The sequence below is a fragment of the Triticum urartu genome, chromosome 1A (assembly GCF_056163025.1).
Source record: "Triticum urartu cultivar PI428250 chromosome 1A, HENAU_Tu73, whole genome shotgun sequence".
NCBI lineage: Eukaryota > Viridiplantae > Streptophyta > Magnoliopsida > Poales > Poaceae > Triticum > Triticum urartu.
The window spans coordinates 72,208,374-72,235,798 of record NC_141873.1 but is presented as its reverse complement, the minus strand read 5'-3'; the positions used below and the strand labels follow the sequence as shown (position 1 = coordinate 72,235,798).

The window sequence follows — 27,425 nt, the reverse complement described above, 5'->3', positions numbered from 1 at the left end:
CTGTTGATCTTTGGAATAAGTTCAGTAAGGGAGTTTTGTTCTCTGTCTTTAGTATTAGCATGACATGCCTTTGTTTACCATGATAAGTTCCTGTAGCATGTTGTTTGATAGCTCTAAACATTGCAACCTGATGTAATATCTGCCATGCACAGTGATTTCTGCCAAGTCTATGAACTGTTATTATTTGCAATCTTGCCATGTCCTTTTGAGCATGTTCTAGTGATTTCTGGAGATAGCTCAGTGTTCATGTTTTGTCATGCTTCATCTATACATCATGTCCGTGTCTTTTGTTTTCATGTTGAGATGTTGTAGCATATTGTTTTGATGCTTGCTAGATGCCTAGTTGTTGTTTTGGACAGCTTGTCCTTTAAACTTGTATAGAGTGTATGTGTTGAACCGTTGCTCTGTTTTGAGTGTGTTCTATATGAAACTTGCTTAGAATTGCATGTAGTTTCATCTTGTCATGTTGAATCCTTGTTTTGAGAATGTTTGCTTGATGTTTGAATGTATTTTGCATCAATGCCATGTTTGACTTGTTTTGCTCATATCTTCTAGGCCGTAGCTCCGAACCAATTGAACTTTATATGTAACTTGACTAGATTTTCGTGTAGATCATCTTGGTGCATCTTAACTTGATGTTTAACAACTTCAACTTAATGTTTGTTCAGATCTGGACCAATTTCGAAATTTGCATATGAGGACTTACCGGACTTGTAATTTGTTGTTTCCGTCCTCATTTAAACTTGCTTTGATGTGTTGTTCTTGTATGCATCATCTCTTGCCATGAGTAGCTTCATGTAGCCTTTGTAATGCATCATACTTGGTTGAGCATCATGTCTTGGTTATGTGTTGCGTGTTTACCTTGTTGTTTGCTTCTTTCCGGTTGTGCTCCTTCTCGTTAGTTCCTGTTTCATTGCGATCATGAGGATTCGTTCGTCTACGCTTGGTTCGGCTTCATCCGTCCATCTTCTTCATGGACTCGTTGTCGGGTGGTAGGTGCGACATATGCCAACGGGTGGCTTATCATTGTGGGAACCAGTAAGACGTTGCCGGTGCCTGGAAGCGGGATGAGGCGAAGACATGCACGCCGGCGAATCTTACCCAGCTTCGGGGCTCTCCGTGGAGATAACACCCCTACTGCTGCTCTGCGGGGTCTCCGCATGATCACTAGATGAACAAGTAGCTACACGATGCTCCTTGAGCTATTTTGTGAGGAGAAGAAGTAGAGCACGGCTAGCCCTCCTCCCCTCTCTATGTGGTGTCTAGAACTAGCTTGGATCAACCCTTTGCATGGGTGTCTCGGGGGGTTTATATAGGCCTACCCCCCGGGGGTGCAATGGTAATCCGGCTGGGCGTGGGGCCCAGCCGTCTGTGGCTACACTCGTCGGCTTCTGCGCCGGCTGCTGGGGCCCGCCAGCTGGTGGGTCCCGCCGGCTGCTGGCTCCTTGGTCGACAGGCAGGCCCCACTGTCCAGGGCCTTGTCGGTGGCTAGTTGCTGTTGCTCAATCCTGGTGACGAGGGCTTCGCCGAGGTGGGCGTGGCTATAGTGCCGCTGTCCGGCGGGTGATCGCTGTAGCCTCACCGCGTCTTGTCTCCTTAATGGGGCGTCTCCTTCGAGGGAGGTGGCAAGCCGGCTGTGGAGAGCCGGCTCTGTCTTGGGCCGACTGGGGGAGGCCTGGCCGCCTTCGGGTGTCTCTCTGCCTGAAGGGGCCCACCGCTCGTGGGCCACACTGGTAGCCCATCATGGATGACATCAGGGTCAACGTGGCAACAGTGCCGCGTCGGACGGGTCATGGCCACCCGTACGGCGCACTGTGCCAGGTGTGCTCCGGGATTCGGGGGTGGCAGGCTTTACTGTAGCCATGCCCCGTCACATCGCCGTTATGTGGATGCAGACTTCAAGGGTACGATCCTGACCGCTTTGTGGGTGCCGGCTTCTTGGAGTCGGCCTTCTCGCGGCCGGCTTCTCGGAGCCGGCCCTCCCGCGGCTTTCTTCATGAGGGCTAAAGTCGGGTCGCCTTCCAATAGCCGGCCTGGGAGACAGCCGGCAGGGGGAAGGCGGCCCCATGTCTTGGATTCTTGAGGGCCGGATCGGCTCGTAATTTTTTCAGAAGGGCCAGGGGGAGCCGGCTAGGCTACCCGTGGTCATTTACTCCGACAGTAGTCCCCGAAGCTGATCGAGCTTCGAGGCTGACAAAGGGACGAGAAGCTTGGTCAGCTTCCTATCCTGAGGGGCCGGCTTTGCTTGTGCGCGCCACATTCGGAAAGCCCCGTTTCTCGTAGGCGGGAACGCGGGTCGGCCTGCGAGCTGACCGCACGCCATCCCGCGGGCCACGTGGCGAGGAAATCCTGCCAGCGCATGCGCACGACGGGACGCCGCCGCAGGCCCGGGCCCGCCACTCCTAGGCCTCGGCCCGAGCACGGATCTTCTACGGCCCACGCGGACCGCTCGCCTTCCCGCGGCGGTTTTATTATGCCATGAGGGCGCAATAATCACGGGACGTGGGGGAGTGGGCGAAGTTGATCCCCACGTTCCCCCACGCCATGCCTCCTCGACTCCGCCGTGCAGGTCTATAAGTAGGGGGAGGAGGGGGAGCGGCAGAGGCTCGCACGCTCTCCCTCGCTCCGCCCCTTCTCGCCTTCCTTCTTATTCTTTCTGCCGCCGCAGCAACCCATTGCCGCGCCGTTCCGCCGTCAGACCTCTCGGCTCCTTCGGTCCCGCCGTAGCGGGGGCGTGCGTGTCTCCGCCGTCGCATCGTCTTGCTCCTCGCCGCGTCGCTCCCATGGCGCTGTCGAGCTCGTGGGATGGCTCCAACGTCCACGAGGACCACATCGAGTTCCTCCGCCAGATGCGGCGCCTGCCGGGCGAGAACTTCGTGCGGGTTCGTCAAGCGCCGGCGAGGGAGATTTCGCCGGCACTAGAGGAGGCCGAGCGGGTGATCTTCCGCTCGCACTGCCTGCGCGGCTTCGGCCTCCCGGCAAGCGGATTCCTTCGAGCCTTCCATGAATTCTACCACCTCTAGCCGTATCACCTCACGCCCAACGCGGTGATGCTGCTGTCGGCTTTCGTCACCCTGTGCGAGGGCTTTCTTGGGGTTCTCCCCACGCTCGAGCTCTGGGGGGAATTCTTCCAGAGCAATCTCGGCACCGTCGTCGCGGGCGTGCCCGCCCCCTGCGGAGCCTTCATTGCCATGAGGCGGACGGGCGAGAACAATCCGTTCCCGCCCATCTCGCTGATCCAGTCGGTGAAGCTCTGGCAGAAGTCCTACTTTTACGTGAAGAACGTCGCCCCGCAAGGCGACTACGTCAACCTGCCGGCTTACGTAGCCGGCCCGCTGGCTGGGAGGCAACCTTCATGGAGCTACCGGGCTAGGTCGCTGTCTCAGGCCGGGAACGCAGCTATCTCCTGGCTCCGGGTGATGATCCAGTCGGAGGGCCTGACTGGAGCCGACTTGGTGGCCGCCTTCGTGGAGCGCCGGGTACTTCCGCTCCAAGGCTGGCCTCACATGATTTGCCAGATGAGCGGCCGCTTCGACCCGTGCCGGCTGAGCACCAGGGAGATGCCTCATGCAGAGGTGTCTTACATGGTGAACTACATCTCCAACTGCAAGCTCGCCGAGGATTGGCGATACGGCAAGGAGCCGTATTCGCGCGCCAACCCTCCGCCTGCCGTAAGTTTTTCTTCTTTTCTTCCTTTTTGTAGCCGGCCTCGTGATAGCCGACCTTTGATCAGTTGGTTTGCCCTTAGCAGAACCCTCTTCTTCCGCCGACGGCCGGGGCCGCAGGGGTAGAGCGCCAGCTCCATCCCGACCGCACGGTGGACGACGCCGACGACCCAGACCTGGGAGCGGCCGCCATGGAAGACGCCATCGTGGGGGAAGGCGACGAGGCAGTAGGCGCGGGGCCCGGAGCCGGCTTCGAGGACTGTCCGGACGATGACGAGGTCGAAGCCGCCCCGCACCGCCAGCCGGCGCTTGATCATCAAGGCGCGGGCCCGTCTGCCGCGCCGGCTGCCCGTGGCGGCGCGCAGAAGCGCCGGACCACGTCGACCTTCTTCGGCAGCCGGCCGAAAAAATCCAAGGCTTCCACGGCGGCGACCAAGCGGGATGAGGTGGCCGTGAAGGCGGCCCGCTTCCGCAAGGCGGTGAAACAGCCGCAGGCGATCTCGGCGTAAGTCGTCAAATATCTTGTATATATATATATATATATTTCGTTGTCCTTTTCGATTGAAGCTCTTCTGAACCTTTCTTTGCTTGCCGGACAGGGCACCGCTTTCCCTTGAGCGGGGTCTTGGCGGCTCCGTAGTCGGGCCGACTGGAGGGTCTTCAGGCTCCCGCCGCGTGGATCCCCGCGCCGACCTTAGGGAGGCCACGGAGCTGAACGCACGGGAGGCGCGGGAGGAGCGGGAGACGGCAGAGCGAAGGACCGCCCAGGCGGTGAAGGAGCAGGCCGACGCGGCGGCCATGGCCTGGGCGGAGGCGGCAGCCGCGGAGACGGAGGCGGAGGCCTCGCACAACCAGCCTCCGCTACTCGTCGTTCCCCTCCGCGCCGTGGCCCCCGACATCCCCGTGCCTCCGTCGGAGGAGGTCGACCAAGACCCGCCGGTGGTGGAGAGGAGGGAGGACCACGTGGTCTTCGTGGAGGGGGTGCCGCGGACGGCGCCGACTAGGGCGGGCCAAAGCGGCCAATCAGCCGTGGCGCCAGAGCAGCTGGCCGGGGGCGAGCCGGAGGCAGGGGCCGGCCTCGAGGTGCAGCCGGCACTGCGCCGGCGCGCAGGGGGAGGCACCTCCACACCGGAGCCGCACCGAGCTCCGGGCTCCAGCCAGACGGTGGAGGCCCTGGAGGCGGCCAGTGTCAGCACGTCCGAGTGGACTCCCAGCGGGGGGACGGGCGAGCTGAATGCGGCGGCCCAGGAGGTCCGGAACCGGCTTCAAGCCCAAGCCGCCTCGCAGCAGTGATACACCCAAGAGTTCCACGCGACGCGGGCTGTCATCCGGGTGAGTCTTTTGGCCTTGGTTGTTTTGCTCTTTTGATTTCTTCCATGGGGGCGCGTCAGCGCACCCACTGGGTGTAGTCCCCGAGTTCCGAGTCGGCTGCTGCGCAGGCGGCTTGGAACTTACTAGGTCCTGACAACTATCTTATTCTCGCCTCCTGTCCGATCTTCCAGGAGTATCATAACCTCCACGCTGCCGCCTTCAACTCCCAGGCTCAGGAGCTGGGCCGGAGAACCGAAGACCTGACCAGAAGCCGGAGTGCATGCTTTGTTTCATTCATCTCTTATGGGGGCGCGTCAGCGCACCCACTGGGTGTAGTCCCCGAGATTCGGGCCGACTGCTGAGCAGTCGCGTCGGATCTTCCTTGGCGACTTCTTCCTTATTGATTTTCCTTTGTCTTCATGCTTGCAGGGGCCAATGCCGACTTGAGGGGGCAGCTCAGCGGGGCCCAGGCCGCCCTTCGCGCCAAGGAAGCCGAGTACAACGCCTTGGTCCTGGAGCGTGACCGCCTGGCCAAGAAGTTGGCCGACCAGGAGGAGAGCCACAAGGCGGCCCTGAAGAAGGCGCAAGACAGCGAGGACGCCCTGAAGGCCGAGTTCGAGACCGAAGCGGTGGGCTGGGCTGAGGCGAAGCAAGCGCTGAGCGAGGGCTTCGGTCGTACCAAGGATCTGATCGACGGTAAGCCGCCTTCCTCACTCCTTGCTTGCCCCTCGCCCCCTGATTTGTGTTCTGATTTGTGCTGCTTTTTGTTCTCTGTGCAGACTACTTTCCCGGCTACTCCGTCTTCGCCACCCAAACCATCGAGGCCCATCGTGAGGCGCGCCGGCAGGCGGGGGCTGAAATCGCGCCGGACACGAGCCGGACGCTTGAGGAGCAACTCTTGGCGGTCCAAGCCCGGCTGCAGCCGGCTCACCGTATGCTGCACCGCCTCCAGCGCGCCGGGGTGCAGGTGTTGGCCGCCCTCTGGCCAGGCGAGACGATTCCCCGCACCCCGAGTCGGACTGCCGACTGGCTGGAGGTTGCGGCTGGCCGCTTCGAAGCCTGGAAGGCATCGGCGGCCCGGCTTGGAGCTGGGCGGGTGCTGGAGTTCGTCCGAGCCTGGTATCCCGGGCTGAACCTGGACCAGCTGCGCACCTGGCGGCTGGAGGCCGACGAGGAGATGGAGGAGGTGCGGCCGGCTATCGCTCAACGTGCCTCGACGATCGCCGAGTGCACTGACATCAGCGTCTTCACTCCTAAAATAAATGACGACGGCATTGCCCAGCCGGAGGAGTGGTTCGGGCTGGACCCGGCAGCGGGTGAGGACTCGGCAGAGGAGATCGCCTCCAGCAATGAAGGCGAAGACGACGAAGGAGAGGAAGGTGAAGACGTTGAGCCGGCCGGTGAAGCGGCCAGCCAGCCTCAGCCTGACCGTGCTTCCAGCAACGAGGCGCGTGCTAGTGCGCCCTCTGCGGGAGGCGGTGATCATGCCGAGGTTCGCCGGCCGGCCACTCCTCCAGCCGGCACAGCCGTCTCCACCGACCTGCCCGACTCGCCAGTCGCTCCCCTGGCTTAATCTGCCGTCCTTGCTTTTCCTGCTTGTTACCCTTTGAACAATTTTTATTAAACTTGCGTAGTTCCACCCACTGGGGGTGTATTCGGATTATGTTGAATGCTGGCATGTTGAAGGTCTTTTGTGTAAATATGATCGTGTGCGTGTTTGGTTTCCATTCGTGTATGCTTTTTATCCTTAGGCTGTTTCCTTTGCCGCCTTCCCCTTTGGGGAAGGCAAGTACTCGAGCTTTCTTAGATTGAAGCGAGGCGAATGGAAGCCGGCCGGCCGGCTACTCTGGTAGTCGGTCGGTGGTGGGAGAAAAACCGGCTTTTGTTATATTAGTCCGTTAGTCCCTAGCCGTTTTTCATGTGGGCGTCCTTTCCTGCCTTTAACTCTTGCCAGCCGGATAGCCGGTTCTTCGAACTGCGACTTTTGGCAAGAGAAGGCTTGGGTGCCGGCACACTACTTGTCTGGCCGCGGGTAGGACTTTTAATATAACTCTAGGCGGCCAGTCCCCGGGCCGACTAGTCGAACCCGGTGCCGAACGAAAAAAGTGAATGTAATGACAAGGTCATAAGCATGATATTCTTCATTCATAGATAAAAGATGGCAGTCCCCGAGCTCTCCTCGGGGGGCCTATTGTCTTGTACTTAGTACAAAAGTTAGCATGATACATACTGCATTTCAACTGTAAAATCTTCGGAGGAGGTTGGCGTTCCATGGTCGTTCCGACTCCTTGCCGGAGTCGTCTCTCTTTCGTGCCTTCGGCTTCTGCGCATCGATCAGGTAGTAGGAGTCATTGCCTAAAGCTCTGCTGATGACGAAGGGGCCCTCCCAAGGGGCCGAGAGCTTGTGCTGGCCGGCTGTTCGCTGGATCAGCCGGAGCACAAGATCGCCCTCTTGGAAGGATCTTGGCTTGACCTTCCGGCTGTGGTAGCGGCGCAGGCCCTGCTGATAGATGGCGGACCGGCTGAGGGCTAACAGCCGGCCTTCTTCCAGCAGGTCGACGCCGTCTTCTCGTGCTTCCTTGGCCTCCACCTCCGTGTACATGGTTACCCGAGGCGAGTTGAACTCGATGTTAGTTGGGCTGACCGCCTCGGCACCATACACGAGGAAGAAAGGAGTGAAGCCGGTTGACTTGTTTGGGGTAGTGCGCAGACTCCAGAGGACGGCCGGCAGCTCATTGAGCCAACAGCCGGTTGAACGCTCCAGTTGTATGACCAGTCGGGGCTTGATGCCGGAAAGGATGAGGCCGTTGGCTCGCTCGACCTGGCCGTTTGACTACGGGTGGGCAACGGACGCTAAGTCCAACCGGATGCCTTGCGTCGCGCAGAAACGTGCCAAGGCTCCCTTAGCGAAATTCGTGCCATTGTCGGTGATGATGCTGTGTGGCACGCCATACCAAGTTGTTATTTCTGCGATAAATGTCATGGCAGTCGGCCCATTCAGCTTCTTGATCGGCTTTGCCTCAATCCATTTGGTGAATTTGTCCACAGCGACAAGCAGATGTGTCATGCCGCCGTGCGCCGTCTTGAATGGGCCCACCATGTCCAGTCCCCAAACGGCGAAGGGCCAAGTGAGGGGAATGATCTTGAGTGCTGAAGCCGGCATGTGTTGCTTGGAGCTGAAGAGTTGGCACCCTTTGCAATGTTTAACTAACTCCTTGGCGTCATCCAAAGCAGTCGGCCAAAAGAAACCATGGCGGAAAGCTTTGGCGACGAGTGATCTTGAGGCCGCATGGTGGCCGCATTCTCCTTGGTGGATGTCTCTGAGGATTGCAATTCCCTTCTCTTGCTCGACGCATCGCTGGAGGACTCCAGTGACACTGCGCTTGATGAGCTCTCTATTGACGATTGTGTATGCTCCGGCTCGGCGTTGGACTTGTCTTGCCTCTGTTTCGTCAGCCGGCAGATCTTGGTTTATTAGGAAGTTGAGGATGGACTGAGCCCATGATGGAGCTGTGACTTCTTCTATTGCCAACATGGCTACTGCGACCAGGGCAGGCGGGCTGGGTGGTGAAATGCTAGAGTCGGCCGCCGCCTGCTGTGTTGGTGCAGCCTCCGAGCCGACTACCGCAGTCCCCGAGCCGGGTGTGGCAGTCCCCGGGTCGGGCGTAACTACGGAAGTCCCCGAGCCATCTGCTGATGTCCCCAGGCCGACTATCGAAGTTCCCGGGTCACCCACTTGGTTCTTCGAGCCGGACCCGGCTGTATCGGGGTCAGGCGGCACGAAGATGGAATCGGACTCTGGAGACGGCTTGATAGATGGCTTGAGGAGGCGTTGTAGAGAGACACCGGTTGGTATTGCTTGTCGAGTGGAGCCTATTCGAGCCAGGGCATTAGCTGGCTCGTTGTCGGCTCGCGGTACGTGGAGGAACTCGCATCCTTCAAAGTACCCACTGATCTGCTGAACGAGGAAGCGGTAGCTTGCCATATTTGCGTCCTTGGCATCCCAGTCGCCGGATGATTGCTGGACCACCAAGTCCGAGTCGCCATATCATAGGATCCGGCGAATGCCGAGCTCTTTGGCAAGCCGGAGCCCGTGTATGAGCGCCTCGTACTCGGCCACGTTGTTGGAGGCGGCAAAGTGAATTTGCAGCGTGTATCTAAGCTTGTCGCCTTTGGGAGAGGTGAGGATGATGCCGGCTCCCAAGCCTGTGCGAATCTTGGACCCATCGGAGTGCATACGCCAATGAGTGGAGTCGGGAGCTGGCGGCAGGTACTGGGTCCGGCCCAGTCGACGAGGAAGTCGGCCAATGCTTGGGACTTGATGGCGGTGCGAGGCTGGTAGAAAATCGTGTATGGGGCCAGCTCGATGGCCCATTTCGCCACCCGGCCAGATGCATCCCGGCTGCCTATGATCTCGGCCAGCGGGGCGGTGCATACAACCGTGATGGGATGCTCTTGGAAGTAGGGCTTCAGCTTCTTGGTGGCGAAGTACACGCCGTAGCACATCTTCTGGTAGTGCAGGTAGTTCTGCTTCGAGGTAGACAGCACCTCGCTCAAGTAGTACACCGGCCTCTGGACTGGCTGGGCTCGGCCCTCTTCTGGGCGTTGGACTACGATGACGGTGCTGACCACCCGGCTGGTTGAGGCAATGTAGAGGAGCATGGGCTCTTTCTTAGTCGGTGCCGCCAGGATAGGCGGCGTGGCCAACATCTTCTTCAGCTCGTGAAAAGCTTGGTCGGCTTGGTCATTCCACTCGAAGTGAGTGGTCTTCTTCATGAGGCGGTAGAGGGGGAGATCTTTCTCTCCGAGCTGGCTGATGAAGCGGTTCAGGGAGGCCAAGCATCCGGTGAACTTTTGGACATCTCGAAGTTTGGTGGGAATCGCCATTCTCTCAATGGCCTTGATCTTTACTGGGTTGCATTCGATGCCACGTTCGGAAACCAGGAAGCCTAGGAGTTGGCCGGCTGGCACTCCGAACACACATTTCTCGGGGTTGAGCTTGATTTGGAACCGGCGTAGGTTCTCAAATGTTTCCTTGAGGTCTTCCATCAAGGTGCCGCGCTTCTCCGTCTTCACCACAATGTCGTCTACATAGACGTGGGCATTTCTGCCGAGCTGCTTGAGGAGGCACTTCTGCATGCAACGCTGAAAAGTGGCACCGGCATTTCTCAAGCCGAATGTCATAGTCAGGTAGCAGATGGCTCCGAATGGCGTGATGAAGGCGGTCTTCAGACGGTCTGCCGGATCTAACTTTATCTGGTGGTATCCTGAGTAAGCATCCCAGAAACTCAACAGCTCGCATCCGGCCGTGGAGTCTATCACTTGATCAATCCTTGGCAGGGCAAAGGGATCTTTGGGGCAGGCCTTGTTGAGGCTCGTGTAGTCTATGCACATGCGCCACTTGTTGTTCTTCTTTAGCACGAGGACCGGGTTGGCGAGCCATTCTGGAAAGAAAACTTCCATAATGAAGTCGGCTGCCAGAAGCCGGGCTATCTCTTCTCCTACGATCCTTCTTTTCTCCTCCGACAGTCGGCGGAGGGGTTGTTTGACTGGTTTTGCGTCTTCTCAGACGTGTAGCTTGTGCTCGGCGAATTCCTTCGGAATGCCCGACATGTCCTTGGGGGACCATGCAAAGATGTCCCAATTCTCACGGAGGAAATCGGCGAGCTTGCCTTCCTATTTGTTGTTTAGGTTTGCCCCGATGACGGCAAACCTCTCTGGGTGCTCGGGGTCAAGAGGTATCTTCTTCGTCTCCTTGCCCGGCTGGAAAGATCCTTGCGCATCGTACTCCTTGGGATCGGGGGACAAAGCCGACTGTTTGCCGGCCATGGCCACGACTCGGTCCAACATCTTCTTTTCTTCGGCAATCACAAGGGACTCGGCCAGCCGGCTGCTGGCTGCTGCGCACTCGGAAGATTTCTTGTAATCGCCGGCTATGGTGATGATGCCTTTGGTGCTCGGCATCTTCATCTTGAGGTAAGCATAGTGGGGAACAGCCATGAACCTGGCCAAGGCAGGTCGGCCAAGCAATGCATGGTAGGGGCTCTCCAGATCCACCACTTCAAACCAGATCGCCTCGCGGCGGAAATGCTCCTTGTCCCCAAAGAGTACATCAATCTTGATCTTGCCAATGGGGGCGCAGGACAGGCCGGGTACGATGCCATGGAACACAGTCCGAGTAGGCACGAGTTGCTTCGTCTTGACGTTTAGCTTCTCCAGGGTGTCACGGTACAGGATGTTGATGCTGCTCCCGTCGTCTATCAGCACGTGGGAGAAATGGGCGGCGCGTCTGTCCGTTGCAAGGGTGGCATCTAGAACCAATGCATAAGAGCCAGGAGATGGCATCACCTCTGGGTGGTCGGCCCGGCTCCAGCTGATAGGTTTTTCTGACCAGTGCCTGTGCTCGGCAGGGTTGGCAGCGACCATGCTGACCTCCTGGTGCTCTCGGCGTCTGCCGCGCCGGTCTTCGGACTGGCTTGTAAAGACGACATAAGAGGCATGCTCGTCGGGGAACTCATCGTGCACGGCTCCGACTGCAGGCCGAGCGGTTGGCGGCTGTGGAGCCAGAGGCGGCAGACCGGCAGGCGGAGGCGGCGTGAGCCCTTCGCCTTTGGAGATTCGGGTGAGCCAGTGGCACTTCCGGGTTGTGTGGTTGGACGGCTTCGCGCCGTTGTGGAACTTGCATGGGGCGTCGAGAGTTTGCTCGTAGGAGAAGGCCGGCTGCCACGCCGGCTTGCCGCCCCTCTGCTTCTTGGGTGCGGGCCGCCCTTCGGGCTGCTCGTCTTCGACTGTGGCCACCTGCCGACTGGTGGAGGGCGGCACGGGGCCCTTGCGCTTGTGGTCGTTCTGGTGTGGGCGTCGGCCGGAGTCCCCAGCCGGTGTCTTGGGCGCCAGGTTGAGTACTTTCCCGAACGCGTCTACCCGGAGCTCGGTCTTCATTGAGGAGTCGGCGGTGGCGTACTTGTCCGCTATGTCCAGTAGCTCGTCGAGGGTAGTCGGCTCGTCGCAGAGATGCTTGTGCTTGAGGAGGGTGCCTTCTCGGCACCCGGCAGTGAAGTATTCTATGGCTTGCACCTCGTGCACCCCTTCGCAAGAGTTGCGGAGCTCGGCCCAACGCGTGAGGTAGTCGCGAGTGGACTCGGCGGGGCCTTGTACACACAAGGAGAGCTGTCTGGACTTGGGAGCCCGCTTGTAGGTGCTGGTGAAGTTGCGAACGAAGGCTTCTGTGAAGTCTAGCCGGCTGTTGATGCTGTATGGCTTGAGGCTGTTGAGCCAGGTCCGCGTCATGCCTTGCAGCATGAGGGGCACGTACTTCATGGCAACGCACCTGTTGCCCTTTGCTATGCTAACCGCCGTGGAGTAGTCGATCAACCAATCTTCCGGCTTCACGGAGCCGTTGTACTTGGGCGTGTCTCTTGGGAGCGAGAACCCTTTGGGGAAAGGCTCGTCGCGGATGCGGGGGCCGAAGCAAGGCGGGCCGACATCATCTTCTTCTTCCAGCGCCAGGGATTGCGCTAGGCGGTCGATCCGATGGCGGCCGTCGTTCTCGCCGACTCCTTCGCGGCGGCCTAGTCGGCCGCTGAGAGTCGGATACGCAACAGGCGGTGGGGTGGGATATCTCTCCCCACGGGGCCGAGGCGGAGGCGGGTTGCCCCACCACTCCACGGCCCAGGGATGGCCTTCTACGTCTCGCTCGATGGAGATTTGGGTTTGGCTTCGGCTGGTAGCCGGCTCTTTCTCGTGCCGCGCGCGGGTTTTACCCGCAGTCGGCGTCCGGGACGTCGCGCCGTGATCTCGGCGCGGGGGATGGCTTTCCGCGCGGGCGCCGGCTTCGTGCCGCTGCGCGGCCGCATCGATTAGCTACTGGATGCGTCTGGTCATGTGGGGGAGTTCTTCGGCCCCCAATCCGTCTAGCTCGTCTACGGCCGCCTGGGCGGCATGCAGGTTCTCGAGTGGAGTGGCGTAGACTGGGCGGTCGACTCCTAGCGTGTCGGCGATGACAGCGCCGCGCTGTCTGACAACGCCGGCCCAGCTGGGCCCGCCTGGGGGCGGCATGCCAAAGGCGGTGCGGTCGGCTTCGCGCCGGTGGGACTCAGTGAGGCTTCTCATGGAAGCCAACTTCCGGCCCTCCGCGAGGAGGGCGAGGAGGCGAGCCTCCAGTGCTTCGCCATCGGCATCGGCCGGGAGGGGGATGGTCAAGTCGTGGACCGCCGTATGCGGGGCGTTGTGGGCGCTCTCGTCAGAAGCGTCGCCGTGGCCGATGACCATCACCTCGGTGGTGATAGCGTCGCAGACATCGGCCCGGGGAAGCGGGTCGTTGTAGATCGTGACATCGGTGGGGAAAGTGTCGAGTGAGACCGTGTCGGAGTCGACAGGCATCGGATCGGTGGAGCCAACCGACTCCAAGTCCACAGCAGGCTCACCGGAGATGTGGAGCTGGCCGAGGAGGTTGACGAGGTGGTCAGTGCTCGCGTCTGAGGCGAGCTCGTCGGAGATGAGGGTCTTGTCAAGGAGATTGGCGAGGCCGCTCGCTGCGCAGACGTTGGTGACGCCTTGCAGCGCGTTGTGGCAAGCGCCATCGGGCATGCCGGGCTGGCTACGCTCGCTGGGGAGGAAGAGGGTTCCCGTCCAGAACATGTCTCCGGGCGACGGTGCACCTGGCCCCACGGTGGGCGCCAAATGTCGGGTGGTAGGTGCGACATATGCCAACAGGTGGCTTATCATTGTGGGAACCAGTAAGACGTCGCCGGTGCCTGGAAGCGGGATGACGCGAAGACATGCACGCCGGCTAATCTTACCCAGCTTTGGGGCTCTCCGTGGAGATAACACCCCTACTGCTACTCTGCGGGGTCTCCGCATGATCACTAGATGAACAAGTAGCTACACGATGCTCCTTGAGCTGTTTTGTGAGGAGAAGAAGTAGAGCACGGCTAGCCCTCCTCCCCTCTCTATGTGGTGTCTAGAACTAGCTTGGATCGACCCTTTGAATGGGTGTCCCGGGGGGTTTATATAGGCCTACCCCCTGGGGGTGCAATGGTAATCCGGCTAGGCGTGGGGCCCAGCCGTCTATGGCTACACTCGCCGGCTTCTGCGCCGGCTGCTGGGGCCCGCCGGCTGGTGGGTCCCGCCGGCTGCCGGCTCCTTGGTCGACAGGCAGGCCCCACTGTCCAGGGCCTTGTCAGTGGCTGGTTACTGTTGCTCAATCCTGGTGACGAGGGCTTCGCCGAGGTGGGCGTGGCTACAGTGCCGCCGTCCGGCGAGTGATCGCTGTAGCCTCACCGCGTCTTGTCTCCTTAATGGGGCGTCTCCTTCGAGGGAGGTGGCAAGCCGGTTGTGGAGAGCCGGCTCTATCTTGGGCCGACTGGGGGAGGCCTGGCCGCCTTCGGGTGTCTCTCTGCCTGAAGGGGCCCACCACCCGTGGGCCACACTGGCAGCCCGTCATGGATGACATCAGGGTCAATGTGGCAACAGTGCCACGCCGGACGGGTCATGGCCACTCGTACGGCGCACTGTGCCAGGCGTGCTCCGGGATTCGGGGGTGGCAGGCTTTACTGTAGCCACGCCCCGTCACATCGCTGTTATGTGGATGCAGACTTCGAGGGTACGATCCTGACCGCTTTGTGGGTGCCGGCTTCTTGGAGTCGACCTTCTCGTGGCCGACTTCTCGGAGCCGGCCCTCCCGCGGCTTTCTTCATGAGGGCTAAAGTCGGGTCGCCTTCCGATAGCCGGCCTGGGAGACAGCCGGCAGGGGGAAGGCGGCCCCATGTCTTGGATTCTTGAGGGCCGGATCGGCTCATAATTTTTTCAGAAGGGCCAGGGGGAGCCGGCTAGGCTACCCGTGGTCATTTACTCCGACACTCGTTCTTCTTCCTTGCGGGATTTCAGGCAAGATGACCGTCACCTTGGATCTCATTACTATCATTGCTATGCTAGTTTCTTCGTTTTGTCGCTATGCTGCGCTTCCTATCACTTATTCTTCAAGCCTCCCCAAATTGCCATGTCAGCCTCTAACCTTTTCACCCTTCCTAGCAAACCGTTGCTTGGCTATGTTACCGCTTTTTCTCACCCTTGATTTTGCGTTCCTTACGCGGTTGGGTGATTTATGGGACCCCCTTGACAGTTCGCTTTGAATAAAACTCCTCCAGCAAGGCCCAACCTTGGTTTTACTTTTGCCTAACAACCTATTACCTTTCCCTTGGGTCGGCCAACCCGAGGGTCATCTTTATTTTAGCCCCCCGGGCCAGTGCTTCTCTAAGTGCTGGTCCGAACCGAGCTGCCTGCGGGGCCACCTCGGGGAAACTTGAGGGCTGGTTTTACTCGTAGCTAGTCTCATCCGGTGTTGCCCTGAGAACAAGATATGTGCAGCTCCTATCGGGATTGTCGGCACATCGGGCGGCTTTGCTGGTTTTGTTTTACCATTGTCGAAATGTCTTGTAAACCGGGATTCCGAGACTGATTGGGTCTACCTGGGAGAAGGAATATCCTTCGTTGACCGTGAGAGCTTGTGATGGGCTAAGTTGGGACACCCCTTCAGGGTATAAACTTTCGAGAGCCGTGCCCGCGGTTATGTGGCAGATGGGAATTTGTTAGCGTCCGGTTGTAGAGAACTTGACACTTGACTTAATTAAAACGCATCAACCACGCGCGTAACCATGATGGTCTCTTCTCAGAGGAGTCCGGGAAGTGAACACGGTTTTTGGATTATGTTTGAACGTAAGTAGTTTCAGGATCACTTCTTGATCATTCCTAGCTTCACAACCGCTCCGTTGTTTCTCTTCCCACTCTCATTTGCGTATGTTAGCCACCATATATGCTTAGTCGCTGCTGCAACCTCACCACTTTACCCCCTTCCTTTCCCATTAAGCTTTGCTAGTCTTGATACCCATGGTAATGGGATTCCTGAGTCCTCGTGGCTCACAGATTACTACAACAACAGTTGCAGGTACAAGTTATGCGATGATCATGATGCGAGAGCAATGTTTGCTTGCTTTGGAGTTCTTCTTCTGCTTCTTCTTTGATCAGGGGATAGGTTCCAGGTCGGCAGCCTGGGCTAGCAGGGTGGATGTCGTTTGAATTTATGTTTGTGTTTCATCTGTAGTCGGATGGTGCTCTTATGTAAGATGATGTTGTATTCGTGTGGCATTGTATGCCTTTTGTATGTATCCCCATCTATTATGTAATGTTGATGTAATGATATCCACCTTGCAAAAGCATATCAATATGCGGTTCTATCCTTGGTGGGACCTTCGAGTCTCTTTAGGATAGTATCGCATATTGGGTGTGACACATTTATATTTCCTTATATTATGATAAATGTTTATTATTCATGCTAGAATTGTATTAACCGGAAACTTAGTACATGTCTAAATACATAGACAAGCAAAGTGTCACTAGTATGCCTCTAGTTGACTAGCTCGTTGAATCAAAGATGGTTAAGTTTCCTAACCATAGACATGAGTTGTCATTTGATTAACAGGATCACATCATTAGAGAATGATGTGATTGACTTGACCCATTCCGTTAGCTTAGCATTTGATCATTTAGTATATTGCTATTGCTGTCCTCATGACTTATACATGTTCCTATGACTATGAGATTATGCAACTCCTCATGACTTATACATGTTCCTATGACTATGAGATTATGCAACTTCCGAATACCGGAGGAACACTTTCTGTGCTACCAAACATTACAACGTAACTGGGTGATTATAAAGGTGCTCTATAGGTGTCTCCAATGGTACTTGTTGAGTTGGCATAGATCAAGATTAGGATTTGTCACTCCGATTGTCGGAGAGGTATCTCTGGGCCCTCTCAGTAATGCACATCACTATAAGCCTTGCAAGCAATGCAACTAATGAGTTAGTTGTGGGATGATGTATTATGGAACGAGTAAAGAGACTTGCCGGTAATGAGATTGAACTAGGTATTGAGATACCGACGATCGAATCTCGGGAAAGTAGCATACCAATGACAAAGGGAAAAACGTACGTTGTTATGCGGTTTGACCGATAAAGATCTTTGTAGAATATGTAGGAACCAATATGAGCATCTAGGTTCTGCTATTGGTTATTGACCGGAGATGAGTCTCGGTCATGTCTACATAGTTCTCGAACCCGTAGGGTCCGCACGCTTAACATTCGGTGACGACCGGTATTATGAGTTTATGTGTTTTGATGTACCGAAGGTGGTTCAGAGTCCTAGATGTGATCACGGACATGACAAGGAGTCTCGAAATGGTCGAGACATAAAGGTTGATATATTGGACGGCTATATTTGGACACCGGAATGGTTTCGGGTGATCTCGGAGAAAACCGGACTGCCGGAGGGGTTACCGGAACCCCCCGGGGACTGATGGGACTTAATGGGCCCTAGTAGAGAGAGAGAGAGGGGCCGGCCAGGGCAGGGCGCACCCCCGTCCCCTTGAGTATGAATAGGACAAGCAAGGGGGGAGGGGCGGCGCCCCCCTTGCCTTTCCCCTCTCCCACACCTTCCTTCCCCCTCCTACTGGGACTAGGAAAGGGGAGTCCTACTCCCACTAGGAGGACTCCTCCTCCTCTTGGCGCGCCCTCCTAGGGCCGGCCGGCCTCCCCCCTTGCTCCTTTATATACGGGGGGCAGGGGGCACCCCATGACACACAAGTTGATCATTGATCTTTTAGCAGTGTGCGGTGCCCCCCTCCACCATAATCCACCTCGGTCATATCGTAGCGGTGCTTAGGAGAAGCCCTGCGTCGGTACCTTCATCAACACCGTCATCATGTCATCGTGCTAACGAAACTCTCCCTCGAATCTCTACTGGATCGTGAGTTCGTGGGACGTCACCGAGCTGAATGTGTGCAGATCGCGGAGGTGTCGTACGTTCGGTACTAGGATCGGTCGATCGTGAAGACGTACGACTACATCAACCGCGTTGCCATAACGCTTCCACTTATGGTCTACGAGGGTACGTGGACGACACTCTCCCCTCTCATTGCTATGATCACCATGACCTTGCGTGTGTGTATGATTTTTTTGAAATTATTGTGTTCCCAACAGGTTGGTCGCCGGCGCCTGCTCGGCGGCCGTGACGAGCCGGTTGTCGTAGCGCCTGGGCCGGCTGATCGGCCTTGCGCTTGTTGTTCTGCTGGTTGTGCTGCTGCTGGCTTCCTTCGTCGGCCGGCTTCGCTTTGCCAGCTTCATCCAGCGCCACCTCGATCTTCATGGTGGAGTCGGCTTTGGCGTACTTGTCCGCTGTCACCATGAGCATGGCCATGGTGACCGGCTCAGAGCGTAAGAGCTTGTGCTTGAGGAGGGTGCCATCCCGGCACCTGTTGACGAAGTACTGGATCGCTTGGAACTCGTGGACACCCTCGCAGCTATTCTGGACCTCGGTCCAGCGTGTGAGGTACTCGTGGCCGGTTAACGCTAGTCCCTGCACGCACATGGCAAGCTGGCTGGGGCGGCCGGGTTGTTTGTAGGTGCCGGTGAAGTAGCGCATGAAGGCCTCCTCGAAGTCGACCCATGTGTTGATGCTGCCCGCCGGCAGGCTGTTTAACCAGGTGCGGGCCAACCCCTGGGGCATGATCGGCGCGTAGCACACGGCGAGGCGGTGGTTACCGCCGGCGATGCCGATAGCGGTGGTGTAGTCGGTGAGCGAGTCCTCCGGCTTCACGATGCCGTTGTACTTGGGGGTCTCGCGGGGGAGCTTGAACCCTTTAGTAAAGGGCCCATCCCAGACGCGTGGTCCGAAGCACGCTGGCCCGACAGGGCCACTTTCCTCCAGCTCCTGGGAGAGGGAGAGTCGGTCGAGGTGGTGGCGGGCGTCGGTGTCGTCGATGGCGCGGGCACAGCCGGTCGGCGACCGCGTCGCGGGGGGCGGGTTGACCGCAGTCGGACGTCGGCTGGGTTGGAGCAGAGGGTCGAGCTGGCGTCGGTCTTCCAAGGCCGGCTCATCACCCAAGCCGCCGGCAGTCGTCGGGGCGGGGTCGCGCCGGGTCCAGGTGCGTCTGGAGTGCACCTCGCCGGGCGGCGAAGAGGACGTGTTCTGGTGGTTGCCGGGTCCGGCAACGCGGGCAGAGCCGGATCCGGCCGGCTTGGCGAGTTGGTTGAGGCGGTCCTGTTGCGTGTTGGTTGTGTCGAGGAGGTCGTTCACCCGCTTGAGGCGCTCCCGCAGCTCCTCACCCGCGAGCTGATCCAGGCCGACCGCGGCTGCCCGGGCGGCGCGCATGCTCTTCATGGGAATCTCGTAGACGGGCGGGATGGCGCCTAAGGCGCGACCGATCGCGTCGCCCCGGGCTCGCACGTCGGTGACCCGGGTTGGCTCGGGCGCGGCAGGCGTGAAGCCATAGGTGGCGTCGTGCTCCAGCTGAGCGGAGTCGAGGCGGCGCTGCGTGGCGGCGAGCGTCTCGGTGAGGTCCAGCAGGCGCTGGCGATCCTCATCGAGCCGAGTCCGGGCCTCGGTGATGCTGGAGGCGTCGATGTCGGTGCCGATGGGGACGCGAAGTCTCTACATCGTGGCGCGCGGCGGGTTGGGTGGGGCGGCCCGTCCCGCTGCGGCCTCGGCTTCGGCGGCCCTCCTCGCGGCATTGGACGAGTTAGAGGCGCCGGTGCCGGTGATGAAGACCTCCACGTAGAGGTCCATTGCCCTGACGGGAGTGCTGCCGTCGAGGGAAAGGGGGGAGTCGGAAAAGTCAAGTACCTCACTGGGGTACTCATCGGCCGTAGGCGCATCGGAGATGCGCAGCGCGGCGAAGGAGGCGGCGAGTGCGTCGATGATGTCGTCCGCCAGTGTGACGGGATCGTCGGAGTCGGAGAGGAGCCCCGTCTAAAACATGCTCCTGGCCAGGACCTCGAGCTGCCCCATGATACGTCTCCAACATATCTATAATTTTTGATCGTTCCATGCTATTATATTATCTATTTTGGATGTTTAGTGGGCTTTGTTATGCACTTTTATAAATTGCTATTTTTTGCCTATTTCAATGTTTCGCAGAAAAGGAATACCAAACGGAATGAAACCTTCGGGAGAGTTATTTTTGGAACAAATGGAATCCAGGAGACTTGGAGTGGACATCAAGGAAGCAACGAGGCAGCCACGAGGTAGGAGGATGCGCCCCCACACTCGTGGGGCCCTCGTGGCTCCACCGACCTACTTCTTTCGCCTATATATTCTCATATACCCCGAAAACATCCGAGAGCACCACAAAACCCTATTTCCACTGCCACAACCTTCTGTACCCGTGAGATCCCATCTTGGGGCCTTTTCCGGCGCTCCGTCGGAGGGGGAATCGATCACGGAGGGCTTCTACATCAACACCATAGCCCCTCCGATGATGTGTGAGTAGTTTACCATAGACCTTCGGGTCCATAGTTATTAGCTAGATGGCTTCTTCTCTCTTTTTTGATCTCAATACAAAGTTCTCCTTGATTCTATTGGAGATCTATTCGATGTAATTCTTTTTGCGGTGTATTTGTCGAGATCCGATGAATTATGGATTTATGATCAAGATTATCTTTGAACAATATTTGATTCTTCTGTGAATTCTTTTATGCATGATTTAATATCTTTGCAAGTCTCTTTGAATTATCAGTTTGGTTTGGCCTACTAGATTGATCTTTCTTGCAATGGGGGAAATGCTTAGCTTTGGGTTCAATCTTGCGGTGTCCTTTCCCAGTGACAGCAGGGGCAGAAAGGCAAGTATTGTATTATTGCCATCGAGGATAAAAAGATGAGGTTTATATCATATTGCTTCAGTTTATCCCTCTACATAATGTCATCTTGCCTAATGTGTTACTCTGTTCTTATGAACTTAATACTCTAGATGCATGTTGGATAGCGGTCGACGTGTGGAGTAATAATAGTAGATGCAAAATCGTTTCGGTCTACTTGTCGCGGACGTCATGCCTATATACATGATCATGCCTAGATATTCTCATAACTATGCGCTTTTCTATCAATTGCTCGACAGTAATTTGTTCACCCACCGTAGAATTTGCTATCTTCAGAGAAGCCACTAGTGAAACCTATGGCCCCCGGGTCTATCTTGCATCATATTATATTCCTATCTACTTGCTATTTCTGCCGCCTTTTATTTTCCAATCTTTATTTTTCCAATCTATACAACAAAAATACCAAAAATATTTATCTTATTATCTTTATCAGATCTCACTTTTGCAAGTGGTCGTGAAGGGATTGACAACCCCTTTATCGCATTGCTTGGAAGGTTCTTATTTGTTTGTGCAGGTACGAGGGACTTGCGTGTAGCCTCCAACTGGATTGATACCTTGGTTCTCAAAAACTGAGGGAAATACTTACGCTACTTTGCTGCATCACCCTTTCCTCTTCAAGGGAAAACCAACGCATGCTGAAGAGGTAGCACCCCACGGTGGGCGCCAACTGTCGTGGTGGGCGCATGACAGATGCCAAGGGATGGCTAAAGAGAGAGGAGGCTCGAGGGCACTGGTGGGCTCCAGAGGCGAGGTCGGCATGAGCGAGCGCGGGACGCAAGACATACCCAGGTTCGGGGCTCTCCGGAGAGATAACACCCATAGTCCTGCCGAGTGTGGTTGATATCTAACAGTACAGAGTTGCTCCTAGAGCTGTATGGAGGAAAAAGGAAGGCAGGCCAAGGCTCAGGCTGCTCCCTCTCCTTGGGTGTTGCTTGCTATGGGTCTGTGAGTAAGTGATCGCTCGTATGCATGAGGGCTCCTGAGGGGTTTTATAGGTCAACCCCCGGGGTACAATGGTAATGTAACAAGGCCGTGGGGCCGGGTTGTCATCGTCCGGGGAGCCGGTACTGGGACCCGTCGGTTGCTAGGGCTCGCTGGGTTCTTCGGGCGCGGAACGCGCCGGGTGTTGGGGTACTATTGGTTGTCTTGTCGGTTGTCAGGGAGTGGCCGGGTTGAGTCCGCTACAGTGGCGCTCCGTCAGGTCGCCGCTTGCTGGCATCGGCAGTGACGACGGATGTACTGTAGCCACGCCAACCTTAGTCAGCGGGCAGGTGGGGCACTGTTGCCACGCCGGCCTGACCAGAGACATGGGCGGGGCACTGTTGCCTTGGTCATCTCTGAATGAAGACTCGTCCCATCGTACGACCTGGATGGGACGGGAGCTGACCCGTGGCCGAGTTGGGGAACACGCCAAGGGGAAGCTGGCTTGTTGGGAAAGTCTTGGTGCGCCGGGCTCGGATGCCATGCGCCGGCCGTCGGGGCCGGGTTGAGGAATTTGGCCAGGTCGAGGGGCTTGGCCTGCTCGAGCGACCCGGCCAAGCGTGAGCCGGATCGAGGGGCGTTGCTGGCCCCGTTGTTTTTGAAAAGGATCCGGTTTCCGTTTCCTGCCTGGGGTTCATCCCCCCGATAGACCACGAGTGGCGAAATATGACTGCCGTCGTAGGTCGTGCTCATCACGAAACCAGGTATCCCACAGGAGGGAGTCCACGACATACCTGGCGTCATCGATGAGGGGAGCGGGCACGCGGGGCACGGCGGTGGTTGATCTCCTCGCGGCGAGCGTGGCCACTGACCGGGACCGGAGGAACGGGCACGCGGTCCGCCGATAGATGCCAGTTGTTGGGGAGGTGCATGTCATTCCACAGCAGCGGTGTGCTCGTCTCGCTGTACCTATGGCATATCTCGACCATCACATACGGCCGTTGCCGAGACGGGGCCGCCGACGGGGAAATCTTGAGTGCCGGAGGAGGTGGGGGATGGATGGAGCAGCTGTGGCGGTCGGAGGACGACCCGGCCTCGTGGTCATGCTTCCCCTTGCCAGAGATCCACATCCACACCATGGACGCCGGCGAGGGGGTGGGGGAGCGGTGGCCGGGGTCTAGGGTTTGCGCGTGTCAGGATTCGAGGAGGCACACGGCTTCCAAATTGGAAGTCTGTGAACTGGCCGGTCCACGGCTTCCACATTGAAAAGGACGAGGACCGAGCGGCCGGGTGGCTGACAAGTGGGTCCGCACGCGCGTGCGCCTTGAATATTGGCGGTGGGAAGTATGTGAGTGGCTGACATGCAGGCGCGTGCTCGTCCGTTTGCTATACGCCTAGACGCAAACCAGGAGCAATTTTGCTCTGTAAATGGGTCGAGCCGGACGTCAAATGAACAGAATTTGAGGATGAGGTCGCCCGTTGGGCCGTCGTATTTGTCTGCTCGGGTTCAAATGAACGCGCGAAGATTAGATGGGTCGCAAGTTGAAGTTGGCCTTGGACGCATCGGTCGGACACATGTGAACAATGATCACCTAGCCAATCCAAGCGAACAAAAAAGAATAAACCAAGCATCCGTTTAAATTGGCGCATTGGACTTGTTCTAAACATTTTTATATTTATTTGTGGATGAGCTCTCAGCTCAGTGGTCAGGGGGCAGTGCTTCATCCCAGCCGGGGCGTGTTCGAACCTAGGTTCTTACACAGGTCTCACATCTCCTTTATTAAAAATCAGTAGGGGCTTCTTCCCCCTATTGGTCTAGTTTTTTTTCATTCTTATATTTATTTAGAGAAGCAAGTTAGCCAGCCATGACATAGCTGTTCCAATTTATTAAGTAGAAATGAGTTTTCTCGAGGACCGAGATCAGTCAGTCTTTTTGTTCCGCAAGTTGATCAAATTGCATTAAGAGAAGTCAAGTCAATATATAAACAATACATGGATGTATACTCGTTGTATAAGGCTAGTCATAGTAAGAGAGTAAATTAACTAATAATATAGCACACTTCAAGAAATTTTGCTTATGTGGCAAGTAGTTAATGAGTACTAACATAATATGTTACTGTAACATAATGTTTTTCAATACAAGATGAGTCTACAAGCTAATAAATGAAACCATCTATGACATTAGTATTATGTTATTTTGCACTATAAAGGTAGTAATTTTGTTCCGCAAGTTGATCAAATTGCATTAAGAGAAGTCAAGTCAATATATAAACAATACATGGATGTATACTCGTTGTATAAGGCTAGTCATAGTAAGAGAGTAAATTAACTAATAATATAGCACACTTCAAGAAATTTTGCTTATGTGGCAAGTAGTTAATGAGTACTAACATAATATGTTACTGTAACATAATGTTTTTCAATACAAGATGAGTCTACAAGCTAATAAATGAAACCATCTATGACATTAGTATTATGTTATTTTGCACTATAAAGGTAGTAATTTAGACTAGTGTCATATGCATGCCACTACTACCCCGTTTCAGTTTACAAGTCCTGCGCGTATACGTAGATTGTCAATTTTATCAATCTAATATAACCTATATAACACAAAAATTATACCGTCTGAAAATGAAACATCTGAAGTTTATATTGGTATATTTTTTGTGATATATGACTTGTATTAGGTTGGTCAAATTGACAACCTAGAAGTACGCGCACGTCCTATAAATTGAGAGAGAGGTAGTACTCCCTCCGTCACGGTTTAGTAGGCGCACTTGCAAATTCTCTGGGACTTAGGTGGTTATCTATTGATTATGAGATGGGCTAAAAAATAGTATTTACACTACGCATGCATATAGAAATAGTATATCGGAGTACTAATTAGCTACTAGAAATAAATGCAATGTGTCCTAAACCTTGTCTATTATGAAAACGCACAGAAATTTAATTATGTCTTCTAAACTGTGAGGGAGGGAGTAGTATAAGTTACTCCCCGCTATGTCCAGCCTAAATGTGAATCAATTCCATCTACGCTACTAGCTCTGTACACACCACATTGATTGAACCCAAAGATCGATGGCTCGATTGAGATTTTCGTCCACTCGCCGGTTCATGGCAATTCGTCTTGTGCGATGGCGAATGATTCTTCTGATGCTCGCAGTAGCAGCCGCAGCACTATGGTGGTCATCATCGCGGCCGCGGATGCATCCCGTGGTGCTGGTGCCGGGCTACGCCAGCAACGAGCTCGACGCGCGGCTCACCGAGCTCTACCGGCCGGGGTGCGGCGCGCACAAGTCCGGCTGGTTCCGCCTCTTCCTCAACTACACGGCTCTCCACGACGACCCCGCCGGCGTCCGGTGCTTCGCCGACCAGATGAGCACGGTGTATGACGCCGCGTCCGACGACTACTACAACGTCCCCGGCGTCGAGACGCGCGTCCCCTTCTTCGGCTCCACCCATGGATTCCGCCACCCAGATCCAGACCGGAGGAATTTCTCCTACATGAACAAGCTGTTGGAGAGGCTCGAGGGGGCCGGGTACCGCGACGGAGCGACCATGTTCGGCGCGCCGTACGACTTCCGCTACGCCGTCGCGCCGGCCGGCCATCCATCCAGAATAGGCACCGAGTTCTTCAGGAGCCTCAAGAGCCTGGTGGAGAGGGCGAGCCAGCTCAACGGCGACCGCCCCGCGATCATCGTCACCCACAGCTACGGCGGCACACTGGCACACCAGTTCCTGATCCGGCAGCCCCTGGCGTGGCGCCGGCGGTTCGTGAGGCACTTCATCCCCATCGCCGCTCCGTGGGGAGGACTCGTGCTAGGCATGCAGGCCCTCATCTCAGGCAACAACCTTGCGCTCCCCTTCGTTGACCCCAGGGCCCTGCGGAAGGAGTACCGGAGCCTGCAGAGCAGCCTGTGGCCGCTGCCCAGCGCGAAGGTGTTCGGAGCCGGGCAGCCACTGGTGAGCACCAAGCGCCGAAACTACTCGGCCAGCGACGTGGTGGGCTTCCTCCGCGACATTGGGTTCGGCGAAGGCGTCCGGCCGTACGAGTCGCGCGTGCTGCCGCTGTTCGAGGAGCTGCCGGTCTGTCCGAGGGTGCCGGTGACATGCGTCGTGGGGGTCGGGGTGCCGACGCCGGAGAGGATGGTGTACCCGAGGGATGATTTCGAGGGGACGCCCGGCGTGGATGTTGGAGACGGTGACGGCCTGGTCAACCTGGCGAGCCTAGTGGCGGTGGAGCCGGAGTGGAGGCGTCGTGGTCCTTATTTTAGGATGGTCAAGGTGGCCAGCGTGAACCACACGGCCATTCTGGTTGATGATCGTGCGCTTGGGATTGTCATCAGAGAAATTCAACGAGCTAATTAGTTCAACAAACCTTTATATTAATCAATTTGACGCCGGTAAGTAGAGTGATAGAATTAGAGGAAAAGAATGATTGACCACACAATCGGTGGTTTCCTGCTATCTCATATATATAGACAATTACAAGATATACAGAGAAACAATCTGTACAAATCCTAACCATAATGGCCTGATTACATGCAAGATATCAAGCTCTGAACATGGCAGGGTATAACCGAATATACTGACATATTCGGATTGCCTAACATCCCCCGCAGTCACAACAGGAGATTCTCGGACGCTGAGACTGGATCGAAAGTCCAAGAACAACGGTGATGGTAGACTTTGGTGAATATGTCCGCGAATTGTCGAGACGAAGGCACATGAAGAACTCGAATGTGCCCCAACGCAACACGATCTCGAACGAAGTGAAGGTCGATCTCGATGTGTTTGGTGCGCTGATGTTGAACCGGATTCGTAGACATGTAGACAGCACTAACATTGTCGCAGAAGATAACAGTAGCACTGGGCAGAGGTCGGTGAAGCTCCTGGAGAAGTTGGCGGAGCCAACTGGCTTCAGCAACGGCGTTGGCGACAGCTCGATACTCGGCTTCAGCGCTGGAACGGGATACAGTGTGCTAGCGCTTGGAAGACCAAGAAATGAGGTTGTCGCCGAAGAACACACAGTAGCCGGAGGTGGAGCGACGTGTGTCCGGACAACCAGCCCAGTCTGCGTTAGTGTAGGCGACGAGATGATCCATGGAAGAAAGCACGAGTTGAAGTCCATGGTGAAGCGTACCCTTGACGTACCGAAGAACTCGTTTGACCAGAGACAAGTGCTGGTCGTGCGGGTCGTGCATGTGGAGGCATATTTGCTGCACGGCGTAGGCGATGTCCGGTCGAGTGAACGTCAAGTACTGGAGGGCACCAGCAAGACTCCGGTACTCCGAAGGATCAGCAACCGGGGGGGGGGGGGGGCAGCTGCAGCGGCGAGCTTGGGCGAAGTGTCCACGGGAGTCGATGCAAAGTGGCAGGAGCTCATGCCAGCACGCTCGAGAATCTCGAGAGCGTACTGAGTCTGTGAGAGAAACATCCCCCGAGAATCACGTCGAACGGCGAGGCCGAGGAAGTGATGAAGCTCACCCAAGTCAGTCATGGCGAACTCGGCACTGAGGGCAGCGATGACACGCTCGAGCAAGGCCGAGGTAGACGCCGTGAGGATGATGTCGTCGACGTAGAGAAGTAGGTTCGCCGTGTCGAGCGTACCATGCAGTATGAAGAGCGAGGTGTCAGACTTCGAGCAGGCGAAGCCAAGAGTGGTGATGAAGGTCGCAAAGCGATGGTACCACGCACGAGGGGCTTGCTTCAGACCATAGAGTGCGCGGTTAAGGCGCACACATGGTCAGGGTGAGCGGAGTCGACGAAGCCAGTGGGCTGGTGGCAATATACCACCTCGTCAAGATGCCCATGGAGAA

The 27,425-nt window shown here is 56.5% G+C and overlaps 1 pseudogene; it reads left to right on the top strand.

Annotated features, from left to right (window-relative positions):
* The first annotated feature begins 24,469 nt into the window (after positions 1 to 24,469).
* Positions 24,470 to 26,052, top strand: LOC125507013 (lecithin-cholesterol acyltransferase-like 1 pseudogene; annotated as a pseudogene).
* The last annotated feature ends 1,373 nt before the right edge of the window (positions 26,053 to 27,425 follow it).